The following is a 5,988-nucleotide window of genomic DNA, read 5'->3' as shown; positions in this document are numbered from 1 at the left end:
CCACTGATGATAGTGTGTCTAGAGCCAAGGGTTGCATTTAATGTAATTGGATTGTGTTAATCCAATTCTAAGCACACGACATCAAATAAATAGGGAATTAGTTATTACCCGGTAAAATTTGAACATGTTCCCACTCTTTACCCAGCATGTCTACTCCTGAGTATAAACCTTAGAGAAGTTCTTACACCAGAAGACAGGTACACTATTAACAGAAGTATTTTATTGGAGTAAAAAAAAGTATTTTGTTGGAGTATTTTGTTGAAGTAAAAAAGACAGGTACACTATTAACAGAAGTATTTTGTTGGAGAAGTATTTTGTTGGAGTAACAGAAGTATTTTGTTGGAGTATGTTGTTGGTTATTTAACTCTGAGAAATTGTTTAGCATAGCTTGGTCTATTCCTTGAAAAAAACAAAAATGTAGATTCAACTAGGTAATTTTGGTGGAAATGAGCATCTGGGGAGATAGAATTGGATTCCTAATTGGATGCTCTAATGGTATATTTGGATATACCAAATATCCAGCAATTATAAAATGAATAAATGCATTGTGGCTATTCAAACAGTGGAACATTATACAGCAATACATGCTAATGATTAACATCATGATAAATCTCCACTGAACATCACAGACAAATATCTAGAGGTATGCAGCCCAACGGAACTTTCTACAATGATAGAAATGTTCTAGAATATGAAGTTGACCAAAAGAAGCAAGATAAGTGATTCCATTTCTGTGAAGTTAAATACAGACAAAACTAAACAACAGATTGATTAGAGATGCAGATATGGCATTAAAACTATTGTGAAAAGCAAATATATATACATGCAAAATGATCATAGTGGCTAGAGGAGGCAAGAGGATTTAATAGGACCAGGGCACACACAGGGATGTTCAATATTATTGGAAATATTGTCATTCTTCAGAAGGGTGGGGGTAGATACATGGATGTTCATGCTTTTATTCTTAAACTGTACACCGATGTTGTCCACACTCTTTAATATGTACAAAAAGTATAAAACATTATGAGTACAAACCAACAAAAATGAAACATCACTATTATATGAAAGAATTTCTTGTCCTCTCAATGTCCCCAGAATCAGGTCTACAAGAAAACTCCCCATCCTAGGTATCATCTTTCCCTCCTCTGTATACAAAAACACATACTGACTAAATATTCTGTAGCTTTACAATAGCAACACCATACTAAACCTTCACACCAGCAGTTCTCCAGCTCAGACTTGTGGACTGTTTGTCAGTTCACTATTTAATACCACATGGTGCCGTGAACACAGTGTTGAACAGCAGCATCCATGATTCTGGGGGCTGCTGAATCACTCCCTAGGCAAATCATTTCATCCTCTTTTCTCAACTACTTCAGAAGAACCACTGGGGTTAACCACAGCTGCTCCATTTTCTAATGACTTTATGTTGGACTTTTCATTTGGTTTCTTTTGAAGCAAAGCTTCCACTGCTTTAAAAAGGAAAAAAAAAAAGAAAACACTTCAAAAACCTTTGGGCCAGATGATGACTAAGAATTTTCTTTCTGTAACATTTTAGAATTCTGTGTTTTGTGAAAGCTATGTTGCTGGGCCTGGAATATTACTAGATGGGTCAATTAAAAAGGACTTAAAACTAGATCACAAACTTGGCATCTTATAGGAAAAGTCTAAAAGTGTATTACCAAGAATAACAGATTATTCTAGAAGTCCTCTAGCAAAACAACTCAGATTTTCCTTCTTTGCTCCTACTTCAGAACCCACCTAGGAATCTGATGATATTTCTGACTAACGCATTTAATCACTATTAAAGAGAAATCGCGGAAGAGGGGCTGTGGTCACGGGCATTTTCTGCAAGGGGCAGAATCAGAAGGTAACTTTCACAAAAGCTCCTGGTGGCCCACACCTCCCTCCTCTGACCCTGCTAGTCCTCCTGTGTGTCTAAAACTCAGGGGAGGGTTGCCCAGTCTCTCGGTCATGCTGTCCCCAGGGTCTTTCTCCTCTGCCCTCCACTCATTCTACTTGGGTTTCTCTTGCACTCTGCTTGGTCAATTATATGTCAAGTGTTCTAGATCAGACATCATCATGAAATCCCTATCTCCTGAGCATGAAGAATTCCAGGCACCAGGTAGAGTTGCCTGCATGGCACAACCTTCTGCCTATCTGTATATAAAGTCACCCTTGCCTGTGGTCACTGAGCCTGTTACACTCAGGACTGCCTGACAGGACAGCTTGAGAGATCCATCCTGTGGCCACGATCTCAACGTTACTGTCTTAAAGAATTAGTCATTGAATCTTCATCACACTTTGGGGCGAAAGAAGCCCCACTTTGGGCTTTGCTCCCTGCCTCAACTCATTCTAATTTTCAAATAAAACATGTCAATTGCTGCTCTGAAGAATAATAGAAGAAAATAGTAATTTTAAAAATATATGTAGGCTTGATCAAACTGATCATACTAATGAGAAACTTAAGATTCAAAATCACAAAGAGCTCTGCAAGGTGCGATTCTGATGTGCACTCATGATGAGTGCACTACTGAAATTAAAGCTGTCATTCTTTTGTATCTTTTCCCTCCTGTACTTCATCTAGGGGATCTGAACTCCCAAGAGAATTACACAGTCACATGTCAATTTCCAGCTATTCATACTGAGTTTGAAATGAGAATATTTTTAAAGTATTGTCACTAAAGGTAAGTAATATTCTCCTTGGGGGATAAAATCACCATAGGAGGAGGCAAACTGTTTTGCATTAGCCAGCCCAGAAATAAGCAGTTTCTTCAACTCACACAAATAATTTCACTCCATTTGTTCCTATTGCAAAAAGCTTTTTTTTTTTTTTTAATGGGATGGCTACTAAACATACTGGCTTGTCCCCCCCATTGTCTGGAAAATAATTCTCCCGAAATTTTAAAGACAAAATTGAGTGAAAGAGGCTCAAAGCAATCCTCTCTCTCTCACGGAAGTTATACTCAGGCCCTAAACTCCAGGACGCATGAACTCAGTGGCCAAAGAATTCAAGCTAATCCATCCCATTCTTGCCAGCTGGGTCTGGTGATCCAGATGCACATGCTCAGATTTGAAGGAAATGAGCACCATCCCATTAGAGAGCTGGGTCTATACAGAGTGGAAGACTTCCATTTATCATGTTACCTTTTTTAAAAAAGAAAAGAAAGCAACAAGCAGTATTTGATGTTTCTAATTATATGGAGAACTTCAGCCCGTTCTCCTTCACCCAGCATTCCACACTCTTAAAGCAGACCTTAGCCATGCAGCCTGATCTCCCACTGCCCCCGAGGCATTTTGCCAGGACTAAGATGTTTTTAACCTCTAACTCCAAGTGCATTTTGTGCATAACGCTGACCCTGAGAACCCTCAGAAATCCTCAAATTTAAGATTACCCAAGATGACTTTATCCATATAAACCCAAAGGGCAGAGAAGCAGCAGAACCGTCCCTCCCATCTACCAATATCTTCAGAATCCAAGGCTAGACCATACTTGATTTGCAGATGTTCAATGAGTGGCCCAGTCTCATACACCTCCTTGATGGCTTTCAAATTTGTTGCTTCATATGCCAAACAATGAATAATCTATATCCACTTAATGAGCAGACAATCAATAAGTGGTGCCTATGATTATTACCTAATTTTTTTCTTTGCTATTTTAATCAGAAGCAGGGCTGATTAAAAATGATTTTGGACTCAGATGAGATCCTCAAGATTCAAGTTTTCCAATACCCAGCATGGATATATGCCAAAGACATATCCAAAGGTATAAAATATAGATGGATATCAATATATTTATCAATAGATATCAATAGAAAGTTGCTATCTCTGTTCTTAGAAAATTACTAATTTTATATTAAAATATTTTCTCTTAATAAAACATTAGTCGTAGGGGATAGTCGCCACTGACTTATTTGACAAAATAAGAAGTCTGGAAGGCCTATATCAGTCTTCAAAATTATTTGAAAATGCACTCACCCATGAAATTCAAAGTCTAGGAACCACTGACTGGAGATGGGAGACCTCACCAACTTCAGCACCGCATGACATCCTCTCTTGCCCTTTCTATTCATTCATTCATACCTTTCTTTTTTTAAACCATCATTTATGGAAGCACTGATTCAGTGCCTGGCACTATGCCAGAGACTGGAATTACAGGCGTGGAATATAATCTTGGTCCTCAGGGAGCCCACAGTCTGGGAAGCGGTAGACAGGCCAATAGTTGTTCTACAAAAAGTCATTGTTTTTATGTTCTAACCATGATAGATTCTAGAAAAGGAATGTCTGCTCCTCCAGAACTCAACCTCTCATCCTTTTAAAGGGCTCTTTCTATATACAAGGCATTTCTCACATTTTTTATATTCTAGAAGCCTTAAAAAAATAGAATTGGCCTTGACCTCTCTCCGCCTCTGAGAGGTTCTCTTTGGATGCTCAATAAACAAGTGTTCCAGGCTCATTTTGACCTTTCAGTTGTTTCCTTCAGACCCAGTTAACATTCAATAAACCAAAACATGTCTTCCTTGGTGTCCCACGATTCACCCTGGCATATGTTAATTTTAATTGTGGTACGTTGTTCCTAAAATATTTCTCTTATTATAAAACACATCATCTTCCCCAAAGGGGAAGGAAACAATTACAGGGTTATTTAAACAAGAAATACATGGCAGGTCATAATCACAAATTAAAGTCATAAAAAGAATCATAAAATTTAATGAAGACAAAAGGTAAAAACAATAAAAGCACTTCTTGTCCACACAGGAGGTAAGAAGTTCTTCCACTTCAATTTCCAACTCACACCCCGCACCCTGTGGCTGGTGAGATTTGTTTGTGACACTTCACTTTGACACTTTATAGCCCATGAGGAGTTAGTGCAGTGACATATTGGTAAGCTCGCTCTCTGAATTAAAAAGAAAGCTCTGATTTGTGGTATTTACCAATTTCCAAGGGGACAAATATTCTCACAATGAATAATTTCAAATGACCAACAGTTTAATGACCAACTTACAAAGTTTCTGAATATTTAACTACCAGTTCTCATAAGCCCATGGGAGGTAGCTCTGCACACCAGTGGATGACTGTAATTTGCGAGGCGACAGCTCCCATCCTAGATCTCCATTAGGAAGTGAGTAAGGACCAAGGGTTTTTAATGGGGCTAGGTAACTCCTTGAATTAGATGAAGGAAGCTAGCACATTAGCAGTGGTGTATTTATACGCTATTGTGATGAATCCAGTCAAAGGCTTTGGGGCTAGAGTCAAGGCAAGATTGACAGTTCAAGGAGGAAATGGGGGAGAAGAGGATTGTCCAGACATTGGTGGGTATAGAGGGGCTGATTACAGCAAGCTGAAGGAGCAAAAGGGCATGTCGGGGGGCCTTAGGGAAGAGAGAAGGGGAGGGCCTGAGGGGAGAGCTGAGAGAAAGATGGCACCCAGAGAGGAGGCAATTACAAAATTGGCCCAATTCCCAACGGTACCTTCAACTGCTACATGTTTGCAGAACAGAGTCCCCTGAAAATTTCCACTTGATTTCCAAGGAAAATTGCCATAAATATTTTGTTTTCTGTCCTGTGGTTTGTCCCCCCAGGAATGTGATCACGAGAATGTGAACTCAAGTTGATAGCTCCTTGATACACATATGGAACAGCTTTGGGATGGGAAAAGACTTTTGTCAACTGAAAAACAAATCCCTGAAGAGCAACTTGGCTTTTGGTTAATAGGTCTGATGATTTAAGGGGAATGAGAAGTGTGGCAAAAGGAGGTTTTCGAAAAACTAAGTGGCTCTTTCTTTAGAGCAGGGCTTTATCATTCTGTAGCCAGAGCACACACCTCCCATCCCCCTTCTTTCCCTAGGCTCCAGGAGCTGGGCTCTGCTTCCCCAAAGGCCCTCTTCAGAAAAGCTAGACTCCTGATTTCTTCCCAAGTGACTGTGTCCAAAATATGCACACATATCTCTTGTTTTTTTAAAGAGGTTTACTGAATAAGAACAGAAGC

Source organism: Rhinopithecus bieti, unplaced genomic scaffold, assembly GCF_001698545.2.
Source record: "Rhinopithecus bieti isolate Rb0 unplaced genomic scaffold, ASM169854v2 scaffold_34818, whole genome shotgun sequence".
NCBI lineage: Eukaryota > Metazoa > Chordata > Mammalia > Primates > Cercopithecidae > Rhinopithecus > Rhinopithecus bieti.
This window is presented reverse-complemented; position numbering follows the sequence as displayed.